The sequence below is a fragment of the Schistocerca nitens genome, chromosome 4, assembly GCF_023898315.1.
Source record: "Schistocerca nitens isolate TAMUIC-IGC-003100 chromosome 4, iqSchNite1.1, whole genome shotgun sequence".
NCBI classification, from domain to species: domain Eukaryota; kingdom Metazoa; phylum Arthropoda; class Insecta; order Orthoptera; family Acrididae; genus Schistocerca; species Schistocerca nitens.
The window spans coordinates 93,800,462-93,822,678 of record NC_064617.1 but is presented as its reverse complement, the minus strand read 5'-3'; positions in this window follow the sequence as shown (position 1 = coordinate 93,822,678).

Here is a 22,217-nt window from a genome sequence, read left to right as displayed (position 1 = left end):
AGTGTTCCTTATATGTAAGAGCACGGCCCAGAGTGACTCCGAGGTATTTTGTAGTCTTGCAGTGTTCTAAAGAGGTTCCTTCCCAATCTATCTGCAAGGTTCTACTAACCTGTCTGTTTCGGAGGTGGAAAGCACAGGTCTGGGTCTTAGAAGGATTTGGTTTCAATTGATTGTCCCTGTAATAGGCAGTTAATTCTTTCAGAGCATCAGTTAGCTTCCGCTCCACCCTCTCAAAGCTGTGATCTTGTGCTGTGATTGCTCGGTCATCTGCATATATGAAGCTTTGTGTTCCTTCTGGTAACGGCTGGTCATTAGTGTATATATTGAAGAGGGTGGGTGCCAGTACACTGCCCTGTGGCAACCCATTTTTCTGCTGCCTCCATCTGCTTCTTTGTCCTTGATATTCCACAAAATATCTTCGGTTCTGCAGAAGATTTCTAATTAGACAGGTTAGTTTATAGTCCTCGGTGAGGTTGTATAGCTTCAACAACAAGAGTCTGTGGTTGACAGTGTCGTAGGCGGCTGAAAGATCTATAAACACCGCTCCTGTTATCTGCCACCTTTGGAAGCCGTCCTCTATATGCTGTGTCAAATTCAACACCTGTGCTGTACAGCTCTTCCCTTGTCTGAATCCTGCCTGTTGAGGGATCAGTAATGGTTCTATCATATCTGTAATTCTTTGGAGGATCAACCTTTCCAATACCTTATACAGGTGGCATAGGAGGGAGATTGGCCTATAGCTTTTGGGGTCATCCCGGTCTTTCCCTGGTTTATGTATAGCTATAATTTTTGCTTTCCGCCAAGATTTTGGTATCTTGCCGCTCTTGACACAATTATTCATTAGCTCGAGTAGCCAGCACTTTGCGCCTGGATCAAAGTTCTTGATCTGTTCACTTCTTATGTCATCTACCCCTGCTGCTTTTCCGACTTTGCACTTATTTAGAGCTGAGTCGAGCTCATTCAAACTGAATGGTCGAGACAGAGTGTTTCCCTCTTGTTCGGGCTCCCTTTCCAGGGTTCGTCTCCCGATTTTACTGGTATGATCAGGTTTACCATTTTTCAAAAGCTGGTGTGCGATCTGGTCTGCCTTCACATTTGTATGCGTATTGGGTTGGGAGAGATCATTGTTAAGGTGTCGTAACAATCTCCAGGCCTTTTGACTACTTCTACTCATCTCACATTCTGTCATCAGTTTAATCCACTGTTCTCTCTTCGCCTCAGAGATTGAGGAGAGAGTATTTTGCGCAGCCAGATAAGTCTCCTCGCTATAAGGGTTTTCTTCATATAGTCGATAGTATCCGTACAGCAGAGAAGCTGTTTCAGGTGTCACACCCTGCAGATACATTGTCCTACACCCTCTTGGAATTGATGCCCGGAAGCAATGTTTGACAGTTTGAACAAAGCTGTCATACTCTTCAGGAATAGGTCGCACAGACTTAATCTCCTTGTCCAGCATCTTAGCAATTTTTTTCCAATCAGCTTTCTTGAAATTGTATCTCCGTTTGAAATTCACCTCCTGTGGCCTTATTGCTGGAAGAACTTGACACAGTAGTGGCCTGTGTTGCGTCTTTGGTATGGGCGAGCACACTGATTCGGAGCAAAGCTGTGTGATGTCTTCACTCACAAAGAGGTCAGCCACCTGCCACTGTTGAAGGAAGGGGGTAGCTTGCTGTCATGTATAAGAGACAACTGGCAGGATTTAGCCCAGGAGAGGACTGCCTCCCCATTTTCGTCATCTTCAGAGTATCCCCACAAATGACTATGGCTGTTAAAGTCACCGATTACTACAGACGTCTTGCTGTTACGGAAGTTCCTGGGTGGTGTGAAGGAAAATGCAGCCGAAGGGGGCTTGTACACAGAGGTAGCCACGCAGTTACTCAGCTCCACTGAAATGACTTCGATGTTATTTTCTACGGTGCAGTGAGCACTGATTATCTGAAGCCCTGGTCTTACAAATATAGCACTTCCATACTGAGAGTGCGGTGTTTCTACAGCTAGTTTCATGCCCGGTATTTTTGGTCGTCTCTGTCGCTCATCTCTATGCGTCTCTTGTATACACAGGACGTCGCATTTTTTGTCACGGCATAGGTTGGATAACAGATGTTCTTTGGCTGATGATATGCCTTCAATATTTATAGATATGATAGTTAAAGTTGGCTCTGATAAGGACCGTTTATTTCCATGTTATAACATGTTAAATATAGAAAGTTTAACTGTAACCAAGCAGTAGTTTTCTTTGGTGACAATATCAGTTCCAGTGCACAACTGAATTTAAAAATCTGTCTTGTGGGGTGAAAATCCGTTACTGCTGCTATCTTGTGCTGACAATGAGATGACTTACATAGAAATACTGAGTTATTTCATTTGTAATACAGTTTCATACTTTTTGTAGTTGCTCACGATCTTTACACTTGCATGCAATGGGTGTAGCATCAGCATACAGAACTATCCTTGAATTTGAGGAGCAGTATTTTGTCATTTACACAAATCAACAAAAGAAAGTATCCCAGTAGAAAGTCCTGGGTTCCCTGTATTAGCTATCAGTAATGTTAGATCTGTGTGTGCTACTCGCCATCCTTATGAGTGAAAACTGATTTGTGTTAGATAAGGTTTTATTAAACTGTGAACAATTATCAGCATAATTACCAGCCGTTTTCCCTTAGTATTTACTATCTCCCTCTACAAGCAACTGATAGAGATTAGCTAAAACAAATCTGTAATTTCAGATGGAGGTCTGTCTATATCTAAAATTATGTTTCCTTTCCCATCTATAGCTTATCGCAGAAAGTTGAGTAACACCTTCAACACGTAGGAATTACATCTTTGAGCACCAATTATTGCCACTTTTTGCAACATCACCATAAGGTTTGATATCCCTACTGAAAGATGAGCAGAAATTCTTTGTTAATGGGTGCATAATAAGATTCTTTTTTGGTATACCAATGCTCAGTAATAACTGAAACATCTGGTTTATTAAAACATGCTACTATGTCCAAATCATTGTGCTTATTTCCTAGGCTCGTAAAGTTTTGGAGGATGATCTTGGTTTGCAGGTTGCATTGTATCCACATATTTATTTATTTATTTTTTGTAACCATAAATATCCCCATTAAGCAAATAAGATGTGCTTGTCAGACTGGGAAGAGGAAACAAAAAGGCCACACATGTACAAAATAATAATAAAAGGAAAGATTCCAAAAGAGTTCCTGACAGCAAAATGTAAAACTTAATTGTTTTTGGATATATTACTTTTTGTATCCTTCATTCAAAAACTTAAGAAGGCTGTTAGTTTAGCGTCTTCAAGGCATAATGCTGTTTCATTGAGCATCGCAACAATCAAGTCTGAGATAGTAGTGTACTATGATACTACCTATGAAGTAACTGATGCACTGGATGTGAAGTGCACAGTTTAGTCTACCCAGCAGGAGATGACCCTGCACTGTTCTATACCATCATGAATATACCTATACATTAGTGATATATTCATCACTGACAGAAAATTGAATAATCACATTTTTGCTTCAAGTTTCTGAAATGGCAGTTGATGAGATCATATCTGAAGAGACAGCTATCAACCCACACTTTCAGCATAAGGTAGGACCTAGCAATTACCAGAATTCTGAAATGTGGATCTTGTAAACCTAGAGTTGCTCTAGGAAAACAAGTAAGATGTGACATGTGTTCCAGATCAAAGATGAGAAAATAATAGGTTGCTGTATTAGTTATAGCACTCAAATATGCAGTGAATAAGAAGTGTGAAATGACTGTGTTCGCCGGCCGCGGTGGCCGAGCGGTTCTAGGTGCTACAGTCTGGAACCGCGCGACCACTACGGTCGCAGGTTCGAATCCCGCCTTGGGCATGGATGTGTGTGATGTCCTTAGGTCAGTTAGGTTTACGTAGTTCTAAGTTCTAGGGAACTGATGACCTCAGAAGTTAAATCCCATAGTGCTCAGAGCCATTTGAACCAACCATTTTTTGGCTGTGTTCAAAGCTATGTAGACTTGTTTAATTCCTGGTTTAAGTAATTCACATTATTTCATTGCTGTTTCCTACTGTCATCCATTAATATCTCAATGTCAACAACTACTTTGTTACTTTAAAACGTTCAACATGTTCACTGTGGCTGACACAAAGGTCAATAAGAGCTACTAACACCGTGCTTTTAAGTGTCATACACAGTGAATGAGCAAAACAAGCACATTTTTGTAATTTAATTGAAAGTCCTAATTCAGCTTCCTTTTTCAGGCATGTTTATTTTTAAATATTAAAACTGATGAGAGTTTCATTACTAGACCACTAATTTTGAAATCTGGATGACATCATGCCAGCACTGTAACAAAATGTGCACCATACACAACAGGTTCAATGCAATCTCTCCTCTCCACAAATTTGCACCTCAGATGTGTTGTATGTCATATAATACTACAGTTAATTTTCCATATATCTGAGCAAAACCAGTTCTTGCGTGTCCAAGTTTATCTCATCTAGGCATTGCACCTTTCCCTTAACTTTAGTGTGTTTTACAATAAAATTTGTATGAAACATTTTCTGTGTAAATTACCTATTCTACACCTACACCTACAGCTAATGCTTGTATAACCCAGTGTGCCTTTCAGGTGGTTTACTTGTGTGTCAATATAATTGTCAGGTTTGGTATGAAAGGGTTTCTTGAAATATATTCCCACATAAATTTTTTAGTATTTATTCTCAGTTGCAAAATATATTACGCACTGTCAGTGCCATTTCAATGCAAAAATTTTAAATCATGCTGGGGAATATACCAATAACACAGTTCCAGCACACCTCAGAAATTTGATTTTAGTTGCTTCAACCAATGAGAATTACGGACCAAGTCTTGCACTGCCCTGTTTTGTGTATTGACCCGTTGGCTGGCATGAATGTGCCGGTGGTCACAGCAGACTGCTCTGCTGGGGCCAGCAGTGATATGGTAACAACCAGGTATCAGTAATTTTACACTTTTATCTTACTGAGGAAAAATATTTACTTATATTTGAGATTCCTTGCCATTTCCAGACTATTTTTGGGTGTGCAGTATTTTTATTTAAATGTCTTACAAAACCAAACGATTAAATGACTACAAAGTTATTCATGAATTCATTTTTAGATACATATTTAACTGTGTAAAGGATAATTCCTGAAACAGCAATTACCATTCTAGCTGTTCTTTTTAGCCACAACTGTACAGATGCATATACTTCACATTGAAAGTTCCTAAATGCCTGCTTAACACATTGACTACCATGCTGCTCACAGCAGAGCAGTACACTTAATGCTGTATGCCTAACCTGGTGGTGAAACATCCATTACTAGTCATGTCAGGGTCAAGAAATGCAGAAGATAATCTCTCAGGGAGTACTATAATCTAAAAACGTAAAATTATAACTAAAAAGGTCATTTCCAATTATGTCTACCAAGAAAATTATGCTTTCAGTCAGTGATTTCTTTTGCCATAAATGACTAGTGAACGCACATGCCAGAGGATGGTAAATATTCATACTTTGCCTCTGACAAGCAACAAAGCCATTAGAAACAGCTATGCACATAGTCCAATTTATGTTGAAATTATCACCTGGGTATTTTAATTAAATTTGGTCTACTATAAGCAACATAAAGGAATCAAAAGAAACACACACACACTGAATTAATTTCTTTATTAACAACGCTCGGATTTCCACATCACCATAGAAGTACCAAGCTTGATGCGTTACTCGTTTTTTTACATGGCGAGTTTCCCCAGTAGGCCTATAAACCATGAAACAGTCAAAAAACTACTTCTCGCTGTCTTCTCTTCTTTGGATTTTCACTTCAGAAACTGAAACATCCATTACAAAAACAGATTACATCACTCACAAATCTGGATTCAGTCATTGCAATTCATACCTATTTTACTGTAAAAAATACTATGATGAATGATGTAATTTTGAACATTCAAAAGTTTTCAAATGTGCATGTTACTGACGTTAGAATACAGTTACTACACACTTTTTGATCAGGAAAAAGTTACGATGATTGCAACTTAAATACCGAAGCCATTTGTTATGAGAATACGCCATTACCACAAATAATCCACATAGATGCATTGAAAGAAACTTTACTGGGTAACATAATGCATCAGAATACTATAGGCACAAAGAATGAAATTTCTGTAGATTTACCATACACTTTACTTTTCTTGAGCATTATAAGATTACTAACGGATGTTACTTATCGTCCATTATCTGGAATATAAACTATCCTTTCTCCTCTGCAAACATCTGCTTTTGCAGCAAGTACTATCAATTTTTTTCCGTGATTGAAAAGCTTTAACGCACACAAATCACAAAACCCGCCATTATACACACACACACCCACAATGCATTAGCATGTCATGTTCAAAGAATATCCGCGTTTCGAAAACTACCAGCGATATTGGATAGCGTGAGAGACGTCATGTCATGATGTGACGTCATGATTCCTCGGGGCCCGCGAGACGCTTCTTTACCACGCAAACAGAGGGGCTACTCTCGTCTGGTGTGAGACGTTCCCAGGGGGGGAGGGGGGGGGGGGTCCACCGAGGGCTGAACCGCACAATAACCCTGAAAGAGCGTTTCGGTGAAGTGGACTGCGGTAATCGTCGTGGGGTTGTGGACCACTGCGGCTGCGACGGGGACGGAGCCTCTCCGTCACTTCTAGGCCCCCGGTTAACAAACATAATTATCCTGGTACTTAATACTCATTGTTAATGAAAATATCCTACCGGCCGTTGTTGCCGAGCGGTTCTAGGCGCTTCAGTCCAGAACCGAGCTGCTGCTACGGTCACAGGTTCGAATCCTGCCTCAGGCATGGATGTGTGTGTGATGTCCTTAGGTTAGTTAGGTTTAAGTAGTTCTAAGTCTAGGGGACTGATGACCTCAGATGTCCCATAGAGCTTAGAGCCATTTGAAACTTTTCTTTAAAAAATATCCTATTATTACAACAATACTACAAAATAAAATGTATACAAAGAAACAGAAAGGAAAATAGGCTTCTCTCTACCACTACAAAACTACTGTTTATAACCAATTATCCAACTACTACTAATACAACAGATTCTACTAGTAGAATCGGTACACTTCTGTTTTCGTTCATTCATTGGGGGGTATCTGAAAAACTATAGAAGGTTTCACTCTTAAAGTACTCCGGTAAACGCCATTATCTGGTGGAGTCCTTTGGAGTAGCTTTTCCACTGCGGTGCTCGATTCCACAATTCATTGTGACTTCCTGTAATCCACATTTCGGCTGTCACTAGCACCAGTGCGATGGGACAGTCTTCGAAACCATTTCATCCAGTAGTCCCCAGCTGCCATCTCTCCATCTGTACGGAATGCCGGAATTGCAAAGTGCTGACGTGTGATTGAATGCTATGTCGACTTGTTCCTCAGCGCTGCACTGCAATCCAGCGTACTGGTACTTAATGCCCGACGACCATTACTTGCTACATCTTCGTAGAGCACACAGCCCCACAACGTGCGCTCTTGAGTGCCCACACTACCGCAGGCACAACCATCATTCACCCGTTTCTGTTTTGTACATATATGTAGCATACGGGCAGTGGAGTAATGTACAGGGTGTTTCAAAAATGACCGGTATATTTGGAACGGCAATAAAAACTAAACGAGCAGCGATAGAAATACACCGTTTGTTGCAATATTCTTGGGACAACAGTACATTTTCAGGCAGACAAACTTTCGAAATTACAGTAGTTACAATTTTCAACAACAGATGGCGCTGCAAGTGATGTGAAAGATATAGAAGACAACGCAGTCTGTGGGTGCGCCATTCTGTACGTCGTCTTTCTGCTGTAAGCGTGTGCTGTTCACAACGTGCAAGTGTGCTGTAGACAACATGGTTTATTCCTTAGAACAGAGGATTTTTCTGGTGTTGGAATTCCACCGCCTAGAACACAGTGTTGTTGCAACAAGACGAAGTTTTCAACGGAGGTTTAATGTAACCAAAGGACCGAAAAGCGATACAATAAAGGATCTGTTTGAAAAATTTCAACGGACTGGGAACGTGACGGATGAACGTGCTGGAAAGGTAGGGCGACCGCGTACGGCAACCACAGAGGGCAACGCGCAGCTAGTGCAGCAGATGATCCAACAGCGGCCTCGGGTTTCCGTTCGCCGTGTTGCAGCTGCGGTCCAAATGACGCCAACGTCCACGTATCGTCTCATGCGCCAGAGTTTACACCTCTATCCATACAAAATTCAAACGCGGCAACCCCTCAGCGCCGCTACTATTGCTGCACGAGAGACATTCGCTAACGATATAGTGCACAGGATTGATGACGGCGATATGCATGTGGGCAGCATTTGGTTTACTGACGAAGCTTATTTTTACCTGGACGGCTTCGTCAATAAACAGAACTGGCGCATATGGGGAACCGAAAAGCCCCATGTTGCAGTCCCATCGTCCCTGCATCCTCAAAAAGTACTGGTCTGGGCCGCCATGTCTTCCAAAGGAATCATTGGCCCATTTTTCAGATCCGAAACGATTACTGCATCACGCTATCTGGACATTCTTCGTGAATTTGTGGCGGTACAAACTGCCTTAGACGACACTGCGAACACCTCGTGGTTTATGCAAGATGGTGCCCGGCCACATCGCACGGCCGACGTCTTTAATTTCCTGAATCAATATTTCGATGATCGTGTGATTGCTTTGGGCTATCCGAAACATACAGGAGGTGGCGTGGATTGGCCTCCCTATTCGCCAGACATGAACCCCTGTGACTTCTTTCCGTGGGGACACTTGAAAGACCAGGTGTACCGCCAGAATCCAGAAACAATTGAACAGCTGAAGCAGTACATCTCATCTGCATGTGAAGCCATTCCGCCAGACACGTTGTCAAAGGTTTCGGGTAATTTCATTCAGAGACTACGCCATGTTATTGCTACGCATGGTGGATATGTGGAAAATATCGTACTATAGAGTTTCCCAGACCGCAGCGCCATCTGTTGTTGAAAATTGTAACTACTGTAATTTCGAAAGTTTGTCTGCCTGAAAATGTACTGTTGTCCCAAGCATATTGCAACAAACGGTGTATTTCTATCGCTGCTCGTTTAGTTTTTATTGCCGTTTCAAATATACCGGTCATTTTTGAAACACCCTGTACCAGTCCGCTTGACGGCTGTAAAATCTCATTTCTAACCTCTCCCTGATGTTAAAGAAAAATTCTGCCGCTAGTGTCTGAAGTGTCCCATTCATTTTGCCACAGCTGTAAAATGCGATCTTTCATCAACTTTTTCGCATTGATCTCTAATCCATGAATCTTTCGTACTTCCGTTTTATAGCCTGCCTTTAACCCTTATGGAGCTCCTGTTTTCCTAATTTCCAATCCCAATGCACATATCCTTAAAATTACCAACAATGCATCAGTCGGGGTCGTACGGCAGGCACCTGTTAATCTGAGCAACAGTTCTCTTCTGACTAGTGAGGCTGACTTCACGGGCTGTAATCTATGGGCCCAAACGCTCGTACCATATGTTACAACTGAGCGCTGATAAGTAGCGATTGTTTTCAAGGGAAGTCGAAACAGCCCATTTTCGATGTTTATACGTTTGTACCTTCTCCGCTTGCCTGCTCTATAGGATGTACAAAATTAAGTCTCGAATTGGTAAGTTCCTTTTCATTAGGAGGTACAAAGTTTTGTGAGATGCTAGTGATAATTTGACACTTCAACACCATCATGAAGCACAGCATTATATTTTTCATCTATAATTCTTCTCGAGTCACCACTTACGACGAACAATGTCGTCTGAAAATGCTGCCAGCCCGCTTGCATTACCACTGCCATAAAATTTCTGTAGAATGGGTTTCGATGCTATGTCACAAAATTCTGGACCACGCACTGATCTCTGTAGCCAGTCTTTCGATATGGTATTTGTCATTTCCTTTCTCTCCCGCAGTTGTACGGCGCCTCTGGACTCCCTGCGGTAGGCAAAGAGAGACGGCCACCATAGGTTATCGAAACCGCTAAAAGTGTGTATCATTATCGCTAGAGTATATGTAAAATTAGTGTCCGTCACTAGAGAAATTGTCTTGTGTATTGCATCTTCAGCTGACTTGCCTCTTCTGAATTCTACTGGCAGCAATCTATGATTTATAATCTTTTGCGTAATAGTTATTGAAATACTTTATCAAGAACATTCAGGAGAAGTGGTATGTAGGATTTGGGTATCATTGTAGCCTTGTCCTGCCCTTCACTAATAATCACGTCAGCATCTTAAACAGTGCAGTTACAGTTCCTTAAAAGAGACATTCACTGTACGGTTCACACAAATGCATATTTAATAAGGCACGTATTACTTCGTCAGGAGTTCCATCCAGTACTGGAGATTTTATCTTTTTCAGTCTTATAATTATTTGCCTAATTTCTTCTTGCTGAAAGGACTACACAAGCTTGTTATTTCTGTAGGTTTTCCATAGCATTATTCGTAATCTACGCTGACGTCTTGTCTCGTCTTCTTCTGTACCGCCAAGAAGCACAATTTTCACTAACACGGTGGCTGACTGTTCCCGGCTTTGTGTTACTATTCTATCAGTTCTTTTAAGAGTATTCAAGACATCTGGTGATAGGTTATTCTTGCTGACTATTTTATATAGAATTACCGAGGGACTGGGTTTTAAGTTTAATTTCACCAGTTGTCTACGTCGTTCTATTTTTGTTTTGCGTAATTACTCCTTAAAAGTCGTTTAAAATGCCTATAGCTAAACAGCCTCGATCTCTTTCTTTCTGGATTAGGCTGATCTGGTAGAGCTTCCTGTTCTCCTTTTTTCATAACTTTATTTCTGCAGCGCCTCGGCCCAGATGTTAGTCACCCCTCTAGAAGGACGTAGTATGATAGATGTCGACACCTCCATTGCTCTATGAATAACCACTGTCAGTTCTTGCACTTTAAGGTATACGTCATCACCCAGAGATGGACTTCTTAGATATCCTTCGCAATTCTTCCCAGTTATCCTTCTTCATCGAATTTCACTTTGGGCTCTGAAATGCAGATACACTGTGATGTAATGTCACATCATACTGCAGAGAAATCGTAAGGATTTATATTATTACTATTACTATTATTAATGTAGTTACGTTTTCCATATATTATCCTAACTGAAATGCCTGGGCTAGCAGGACAGAGCGGATTAGGTTGTGGAAAGCGGCCAAAATAAGTTGCTGTCAGTTTCACTCAACATACAAACTTTATTCATCAACACACAGTATTACAGCAAGGATGCAAAACACGCAAAACTTTAATCGATCTCCTTTGATTAACCTTAGATCGGCTGAACGCCACACTCAAAATCCAAGACACAAGGCCTAAGCAAGAAATTGAAATACAAGGTTCTTCTAGAGGTGTCACTCAAGAATATTTTCTAAATCTTCAGTTAAACAGGCTGAAGGCCTTAGCAATTTAATTTTAACGGAATTTAGCTGGAGGCCGCATATTAAGCAATAAGAAGAGTTTCAATCAAAAGGCAGAAGGTCTTAAAACCAAAACATAACAATCTTATGCCTTAAGGGCAAGACAAGAACATTAATTTAAGAGATATTGATACTCGGCTGAAGGCCACATATCAACCAAATAACCAAAACCCAAACACGGAAATTACTATGTTACACACAAGGAAGGCGCTCAGAAATTTCCAAGTGTCAACCTGGGATTGTAACATTAACACCCGTTTAGGTGAGACAGGGAGCCTGTCCAACGACTTCTTAATCTGAAGGCAACCCAACTGACAGACAGCCGACCGACCAATGAACAAGATCATTTCTGCTCCACACAACCAGCAAAACGATCACAAGATTTCAATATAAGGACACAAAGAATATTGGCACCCACAACGACCAAAAACACCTCAGCTGTCGAACTAAACGCCGCATTGGACAGCAACAACACGATGAGGAAAATACACTGCCTAAAATTACGTCAACGACCAGGGCAGGTAACCGGAACGTCAACGGCCACAAGGCAGAAGATACCACTGGTCAACTTCAATAACAGGGAATAAATTAAGTTAAACTCCACAGGAAGACAGCTGGAATCTCAGCCGACTTGAAAACGCACACGTTGTTGCTCGCGGGAATGTCCCAAAAGCGACAACCAGGATCAAATGGTTCAAATGGCTCTGAGCACTAAGGGACTTAACTTCTGAGGTCATCAGTCCCCTAGAACTTAGAACTACTTAAAGCTAACTAACCTAAGGACATCACACACATCCATGCCCGAGGCAGGATTCGAACCTGCAGCCGTAGTGGTCGCGCGGTTCCAGACTGTAGAGCCTAGAACCGCTCGGCCACCTCGGTCGGCTAACCAGGATCAAACGAAGAAATGTAAACAGCTGAGGCTCGATAGTAGGTTAAGTGAGGACTCAAGTCTCATTTCCAAGATCGGTGGGCGACGAACTTCGTAGCACTAGCAAGCAGCACCTCACACTCCAACCGCGCGTGAACACCGCCAGCGGCTCCTGCTCGACTCCGCGCGACGGGGACTTCCTCGCTGCTCCACGCCAACCGACCGACTGGCGAGGCCCGGAAACCATGAAAGGACTAAATATACGTCGGCCGATGAGATGACCAGAGAACGGGCGTCCCCGACTTTAACTGCTGCTGTGTCCCGACTGCACTGCTGGTCCATCTCCAAGTTACTGGCAGACACACGACAAACCGAAAATACTGTCAGCCGCTCCAGAGATGGTACGACAGTGCACTTATCGATATACGCTGCTGCTGCCGCTCATGGGCAAGTAAGGCAGGAAGTTAGTGACGCCAGTAACTGAAATAAGAAAACTACGTGGCAGTACCGTAATAGATGACAAACAATAAATGGCATGAACACGAGCCGTACATGGCTCACTAACTTTACCTTATTATTTCTTGATATTCACCAGACTTGTTCACCTGTACATCAGGCCTGTTTTTTTTTTTTTGGTACTATTGTCATGCTTTTTCTTTAGTACATCATTACTTTCATTTGACAGGAACGTTATACAGTGAAGGCAAAAAAATCGCAACACCAAGAAGGAATTGTACGACACAAACGAAAGTTGGTAGGGTGTTTCTAGGCTACATCTGAAAGGTGTTGTCTGTTCAAATTTCGCTCCCGTCGCATAAGAGTGGCCCTTGTAGCGCCACTATGACGATGGAAATCAGGTTTGCTTTAAATACATGCTGTAACGGTCGTGAGATTTATCGTGGTGAATCTATATTAGGCAAGAATTCCTTTAAGGCGACAAAGACGCCATTATCAACACTTCACTGAGTTCGAATGGGGTCTTGTAATAGAGCTACGAGAAGCTGGACGTTTTTTCTGCGATATTGCGGGAAGACTGTGCAGGAACGCAGCAGGAGTACACGATTGCTGGCAGCAATTATGGGGCTCCGGACGGCCACGTTATTCTGCCAGAGGGAAGACTATTGTGTGTTTATCTCTAGCCCATCGTCACTGCACCTGCAGCAGCAATTTGAGCGGCAGATGACACGAAATGTTAGAAATCGATTACTTCAAGGATCGATCCGTGTCAGACACCCAGTAGCCTCCATTCCACTGACCCCAAACTACCGCCATTTGCCACTTCAGCAAGTCAAACGAGAGATCGCTGGAGGGCATGGAGGAGAAATGTTGTATTTCCTAATGAAAGCCGTCAGAAACAGCATAATGCTCGCCCACATGCGGCTGTCGTAATCCAACTTGCTCTGCAGAGTGTCGACATTGTGCCTTGGCCTGCTCGATCACCAGCTCTGTCTCCAGTCTAGCACGCATGGGACATCATCGGACAACTCCAGCGTCATCCACGAAGAGCATTTTCTCTGTATTGACCGATCAAGTGCAACAGGCACGGATGTCTATCCCACAAACTGACACCCGGTAAACGTACAACGAAAGGCTTCAACATCTGCATGCTTGCTTTCAACGTTTAGCCGGTTACCTCGGTTATTAACGTGCCAGCATTTTACATTTGTAACGGCTTATCTCGTACTTACATAATCTGTTGTGTCTGTTGGTCTCCTCCCCCGGCAATTCGGAATTCGCGCGATCGCGCACCTTGCGTAATTCCCCTGTATTCCACGGAGTGTTTGACATCCTATGAGCGCGCGTTGCGGGGGGCTGGCGATAGCTGCGTCCGCAGTGGCCGCGAGGTGTGGTACAAGCTTGGTCTGGCTCACAGTTCCTTACCGTCTGTTTTCTTACAGCGTTGAACAGGGGAACTACGGCAACGTGGCAGAACAGATGATCGCCAGGGTTGTGGGTTTCGATTGCTCGGCTGTAGTCTGGTAGACTACTGCCCATTAATATTGCTACACCAAGAAGAAATGCAGATGATAAACGGGTATTCATTGGACAAATATATTATACTAGAACTGACATGTGATTATATTTCACGCTATTTGGGTGCGTAGATCCTGAGGAATCAGTACCCAGAACAACCACCACTGGCCGTAATAACGTCCTTGATACGCCTGGGCATTGAGTCAAACAGAGCTTGGATGGCGGGTACAGGTACAGCTGCCCATGCAGTTTCAACACGATACCACAGTTCATCAAGAGTATTGTGACGAGCCAGTTGCTCGGCCACCATTGACCAGACGTTTTCGGTTGGTGAGAGATCTGGCCAGGGCAGCAGACGAACATTTTCTGCATCAAGAAAGGCCCGTACAGGACCTGCAACATGCGGTCGTGCATTATCCTGCTGAAATGTAGGGTTTCGCAGGGATCGAATGAAGGGTAGAGTCACGGGTCGTAACACATCTGAAATGTAACGTCCACTGTTCAAAGTGTCGTCAATGCGAACAAGAGTTGACCGAGACGTGTAACAAATGGCACCCCATACCATCAAATCGGATGATTCGCCAGTATGGCGGTGACGAATACACGCTTCCAATGTGCGTTCACCGCGATGTCGCCAAACACGGATGCGACCATCATGGTGCTGTAAACAGAACCTGGATTCATCCGAAAAAATGACTTTTTGCCATTCGTGCACCTAGGTTCGTCCTTGAGTACACCATCGCAGGCGCTCCTGTCTCTGATGCAGCGTCGAAGGTAACCGCAGCCATGGTCTCCGAGCTGATAGTCCATGCTGCTGCAAACGTCACCGAACTGTTCGTGCAGATGGTTGTTGTCTTGCAAACGTCCCCATCTGTTGACTCAGGGATCGAGACGTGGCTGCACGATCCGTTACAGCCATGCGGATAAGATGGCTGTCATCTGGACTGCTAGTGATACGAGGCCGTTGGGATCCAGCACGGCGTTCCGTATTACCCTCCTGAACTCTCCGATTCCATATTCTGCTAACACTCATTGGATCTCGACCAACGCGAGCAGCAGTGTCGCGATACGATAAACTGCAATCGCGATGGGCTACAATCCGACCTTTATCAAAGTCGGAAACGTGATGGTACGCATTTCTCCTCCTTACATGAGGCATCACAACAACGTTTCACCAGGCAACGCCAGGCAACTGCTGTTTGTGTATGAGAAATCGGTTGTAAGCTTTCCTCATGTCAGCACGTTGTAGGTGTCGCCACCGGCGCCAACCTTGTGCGAATGTTCTGAAAAGCTAATCATTTGCATATCATAGCATCTTCTTCTTGTCTGTTAAATGTCTTTGTGGTGTAGCAATTTTAATGGCCAATAGTGTAGTTTGCTGCCCTGTCTCTTCATACCATGTATGTTGATAGATGTCATTTGAATATTAATCGATTGCACATTAATGTCATATATTTGCTCTCTAGCTGTTACATGTGAGCGAGCAGCGATGTTGTAAGCCGCATTCCAGGGTTACGTTATCATCTTTTTGTGTGCATGTAAGCAGTAGCAGATAGTGTTAAGCTGTGTTAGAGTGAGGAAGCAATTGTAATGTTATGTTTCAAATGTAAAGTCTCAATTTATCAATGTGTTAAATGAACATGTTTATATGAAGATTGTAACACAAATTGATTTGTGAATAAGAAAGTTTAATGGAACTATGTGTATACCAGAAGTGGAATGTCAGAGGTAAATATTATATACGAGGGCAGTTCAATAAGTAATGCAACACATTTTTTTTCTCGGCCAATTTTGGTTGAAAAAACCGGAAATTTCTTGTGGAATATTTTCAAACATTCCCGCTTCGTCTCGTATAGTTTCATTGACTTCCGACAGGTGGCAGCCCTGTACGGAGCTGTTAAAATGGCGTCTGTAACGGATGTGCGTTGCAAACAACGGGCAGTGATCGAGTTTCTTTTGGCGGAAAACCAGGGCATCTCAGATATTCATAGGCGCTTGCAGAATGTCTACGGTGATCTGGCAGTGGACAAAAGCACGGTGAGTCGTTGGGCAAAGCGTGTGTCATCATCGCCGCAAGATCAAGCAAGACTGTCTGATCTCCCGCGTGCGGGCCGGCCGTGCACAGCTGTGACTCCTGCAATGGCGGAGCGTGCGAACACACTCGTTCGAGATGATCGACGGATCACCATCAAACAACTCAGTGCTCAACTTGACATCTCTGTTGGTAGTGCTGTCACAATTGTTCACCAGTTGGGATATTCAAAGGTTTGTTCCCGCTGGGTCCCTCGTTGTCTAACCGAACACCATAAAGAGCAAAGGAGAACCATCTGTGCGGAATTGCTTGCTCGTCATGTGGCTGAGGGTGACAATTTCTTGTCAAAGATTGTTACAGGCGATGAAACATGGGTTCATCACTTCGAACCTGAAACAAAACGGCAATCAATGGAGTGGCGCCACACCCACTCCCCTACCAAGAAAAAGTTTAAAGCCATACCCTCAGCCGGTAAAGTCATGGTTACAGTCTTCTGGGACGCTGAAGGGGTTATTCTGTTCGATGTCCTTCCCCATGGTCAAACGATCAACTCTGAAGTGTATTGTGCTACTCTTCAGAAATTGAAGAAACGACTTCAGCGTGTTCGTAGGCACAAAAATCTGAACGAACTTCTCCTTCTTCATGACAACGCAAGACCTCACACAAGTCTTCGCACCCGAGAGTAGCTCACAAAACTTCAGTGGACTGTTCTTCCTCATGCACCCTACAGCCCCGATCTCGCACCGTCGGATTTCCATATGTTTGGCCCAATGAAGGACGCAATCCGTGGGACGCACTACGCGGATGATGAAGAAGTTATTGGTGCAGTACGACGTTGGCTCCGACATCGACCAGTGGAATGGTACCGTGCAGGCATACAGGCCCTCATTTCAAGGTGGCGTAAGGCCGTAGCATTGAATGGAGATTACGTTGAAAAATAGTGTTGTGTAGCTAAAAGATTGGGGAATAACCTGGTGTATTTCAATGCTGAATAAAACAACCCCTGTTTCAGAAAAAAAATGTGTTGCATTACTTATTGAACTGCCCTCGTAGATGTTACGTTTTTTATTATTGCTGCGCCGTCAGACAAACTTGGTTATTGAACTGAGAGTAGCTAGATTTGAAAGATCAGAAAGTGTATTGTTTGGATGTTAAGATTTCATTAATTTTAAAATCACCCTTGAGCACTTTTTCACAGTATACAAAAAAGTGTGTTGTCATTAATGCCCATATTTCTTTTTTTACCTACCATTCTCTTACAATTTTTAACTGATCATGTTTTTTTTTTTTTTTTCAAAGGTACAAAAGGAACCAAATGTGTCCCGAAAATACTTCGATTTGCAACTACCATAGAACCCACTGCACCTGACGAGTGACTCCGTGTAGATATAGTAATTTCCAGCTCCAGAATAGTGGCGCGTAAGACAGAGCAGTACTGCCTACAATGCGTTATCCAGATTTGCGCAGAATAGAGGTAAGGGGTAAATATTTTGACTTTTTTTTTATTGTATCAGGGCCAACTTATGTATTCAGTTCTTCGTTGTGTATCAGTTTTATTTCTGGGGTCTGGGATCAGTTATGCAAAACTAATTATTGTAGGTTTTATGTCAAGGTTCATTATTCAGGCAGTTTATACTGTTCAAAATTCTTGCACCAGATTATTCACTTTACCAGTCTTAAAGGCTTGCCTGCTCGTTACGACAGTTCAATTTTCTATTACGATTCATTGTTCTGCACAGATCTTGTTATTCGAAACAGAGTACATCACTCATATTTCTATTATTTAAAGAGAACTTTCAATGTATATGTGTGTAGTGCAAGTTCCTCAGCAATTATTTCACTTTTAGGTTGGTAGGAGGCGACTCTTCCTACATCTACATCTACATCTACATTTATACTCCGCAAGCCACCCAACGGTGTGTGGCGGAGGGCACTTTACGTGCCACTGTCATTACCTCCCTTTTCTGTTCCAGTCGCGTACGGTTCGCGGAAAGAACGACTGCCGGAAAGCCTCCGTGCGCGCTCGAATCTCTCTAATTTTACATTCGTGATCTCCTCGGGAGGTATAAGTAGGAGGAAGCAATATATTCGATACCTCATCCAGAAACGCACCCTCTCGAAACCTGGACAACAAGCTACACCGCGATACAGAGCGCCTCTCTTGCAGAGTCTGCCACTTGAGTTTATTAAATATCTCCGTAATGCTATCACGGTTACCAAATAACCCTGTGACGAAACGCGCCGCTCTTCTTTGGATCTTCTCTATCTCCTCCGTCAACCCGATCTGGTACGGATCCCACACTGATGAGCAATACTCAAGTATAGGTCGAACGAGTGTTCGACCACCTCCCTTGTTGATGGACTAAATTTTCTAAGCACTCTCCCAATGAATCTCAACCTGGTACCCGCCTTACCAACAATTAATTTTATATGATCATTCCACTTCAACCATCACATTCAGTGATAGTTTGCTGCCCAGTCGTATTACACCTTGTATGTACATGTATGTGATCAGGTTTCTCGGATTTTGTAGTATATATTCGTAGTTTGTGTTCAGATTTTGTAGGACATTTTCGTAGTTTGTGCTCAGGTTTCGTGGTATATTTTCGTAGTTTGTGTTTAGATTTCATAGCATGTGGCAACTCCTCTTCTTCTTGTTGTTGTAGCGCATATACCCCAGATGCTGGCTGAGCTTAACCAGCAGCTGGAGTTCGAGAGATAGCAGCAGCAGCAGCAGGCCATCCCAGAGAACTCCTCCGGCGATAAATGATTTTCCGTCATAGCTGGAGTCGTGTAAGTACATATTCTATTTTTGTGGTAAATTGTTTGTGTTTCCCTACACTGTACAGGGGATTATTGCTAAATCAGTCTATTTTTTCTCTGTATTGCTAGACATTGTGAGGAGCTTCATAACAGGATCCATACCAAAACTAACATTGTGATGCCAGAGAGGATGGAAGAGATGGAGCGACAGTTGCGGTCACATGGTAACGAAACACCTATGCCACAGTGGGTGGAGGTGATTACCAACGTAGAGCTTTGGATACGATATCATCGAGGAGGCAGTGTAACACCCCAAGAAATCCTAAAACCCAAATAAGACTGTCATGATAATTTAAAGTAGGGAACAGTGTTATCCTGACAGGTACGACAACTTTGACAAAAATATAACACCTTTAAGTTTTGATGAACACCAATTTCAATAATTACTGAGTACGGGTGATATAAAGGTAGAAAGAAAGAAAGAAAGGTTATTTTTAATTAGCTATCAAACATCTCAGTAAAAACTGCAAATCAGTACGACGAAAGTTAAGTCCAAAGTAATATGTCGGTCAGAGATAACATTTATTGTGAAAGAGAGTTGTAAACGCGGCCAAAAGGAAATTCAATGCATCTACAATGCTCGATCATGGAAATGGTAGTCGCTTGCTAGCTTGCTTGCTATCGAGAGAGAGCACCGTTTTTTATAGTACTACAAACGGAACGCTACGAGATTGTTTCTATTCCAAAAAGTACTATTGCGTGATAGAAATGCGCGGACTTTGTTCTCAGTTATTCTGTCTTGAGAACTTGGACTGAAGTGATATTCTGATAGTGTACGACGAGTTAATGAACTTTAATTATTGGAGATATTATTGTTGGACTCAACCTTCATCAAAGTGAACAGCTACAACGAAGAATGGACATAGTATCGAAGACTGAAATACCTGATTAGCCTTGAGTAGGAAACATTAATACGACCACATGAAGATAATGCAAATATGCCGATTGTAAAAGTTGTCGTAATTGCCACGATCACCGAACTGAAAAGAATCGTAATTGATCTGATCCATCGGTGTGCGTGTGGTGTGATGATTATAAACTAACTGTTAAGAAGGAACAATAAAAATTGTTCGTCAGTAATGGAAATCTCACGTGTTGGCTCCATCATTAATTGAACTGCGTGATTGATGATCAAAATTAATTAAATGTGAACATTTTAATTGAAAGAGTGACTTGATGAACGTTGAGCATTGAAAGGAGTGTTTTGCCGAAATAATATTACGACGCACGAAAGCAAAATAGCATTATAGATTATCTCTGGATTTGCGTCGTGCCGCTTTTAACAATTCTGCCTAGCAACGTAACAACAACTACAGATACTGAACCGCAAATGAATTTTTCCTCTCTTAAGTGGTGTGAAACGACGCCGATAGTGAATGATTCACTCAATACTGCAATAACTAACTAACCGGGCATAGCAAATCATCATAAAACCATAACAGACAATTAAAATCAGCAGTTCGCATCGCTGGGAAGACTGTGCGGACTCGCAAACGGACATTCATACATTACGCGAGGAACAATTTTCTTTAGAGATTTTCAGGTACTGTTCCACGTTATCCGATGGGGACAGCCTCACTGCGCGTCGCGTCTCCATTCAGCCGACCGAGCTGTAACAGTAGCGGCTCAACATCAACAGAGACAACAAAAGGGGAGAGGGGACGTGACAGTACCTATCTTTATTATTTCTGTAGGGTTCTTTCTTCGTTTGCAGCAGCAGGTGATTGTATAATGTGTCTGTACTTATTTTTTCTTTCTCCCTCTCTCCCTACAGCTTTACAGGACGACGCTGTGGCACGAGTGCTAGAGCGACGAAGGTTTCGCCAAAATGCAGTCCTGTCAGACACGCTTCACCCACTAGAATGAGGCTCGTGGCTGTATAGGTCGCTGCCTTAGCCACCACCGCCCCTGCTATTGTCACCCCCACCACTGTCTCCACTGCCACAGAGCCATTCTAGCAATCACGGGCTTCCACCCTTCCTGCTACCAGGTCAGGGCTGGGAGCTGCCAGTGGTCCTGAGAGCCGTCCCCACAGCCTGGATGCTCACACTGGCCTGACACAGCTGCACCCCACTGCCAGCAGCCTCATAGGAATGTGGTGGCACCACGTCACGTACCTCATCGCTCCACGCCACGGCTGGCCTTGTCCACAGGACGGTGGCAGTCCCCGGCTGCTAAAGTGCGCGTCATTTATGTTGGCGGCCGAGTTTAGATTCGTTCTGCGCATCTGACGTCACAAAACACAGTCGGCCAATGAACAGAGAACGACGTTGCCACATCTCGACTGCAGTGCAGAGCATGGACGAGTATCCTGTTTTAGAAACGTTCTGTCATAAATAAAGTAATAGAACAAAAGCAATGTCTTGATAGCAGACTTTCTTTTGTAGAATGTTTGGAAAAAGCGTTGTTTATACCAATTGCTTCATATTCTATTAATTAATTATATTATTAAATTATTCTATTAATTAAACCAAGCAAGCAATAAGACTCCTAATTCAGGCGATAGCTAGGAATGGTGTTTGTATCAATCTCACAGACCGCTTTTTCGCAATAAAGAACAGCGGTAATTGTTTATTTACTATTGTACTTCGACGAAGCGTAAGTAATTCATAGTCATACCAACAGTGTTTGTCAGTATTTTGCGTGACCTGTTACAATCCTCATGGAGTTTTATTGTCAAACGAGTTGCGTTAGTGTAACGGTTAAGGTGTTGGGCTGTTGAGCGCAAGGTCAAGAGTTCACACCTGGTGCGATGCTTAGAATTTTCTTTATTTAAAAACAATATTGAAGTTCCTTACTTCACGAATTGTATTCGTTTGAATGCAATTTTTTGAAATTTGTAATGCTTTGTCTCTTCATTAACCCTTTCGCTGCTGCCGACACGTGCTCCCCGCATTCCGCGCTGTGCGCGATTTTGTCATCACTGCACTGCTCGCCTGTGCAGACACATGGTGTTCCCACTGCTTTGACACACTTATCATTCGATTTCACAAAAACTATTTGGCCCAAAAATTTGATTTTAACACGTCTTCTTGACTGATACCTTCCCCCCCCCTCC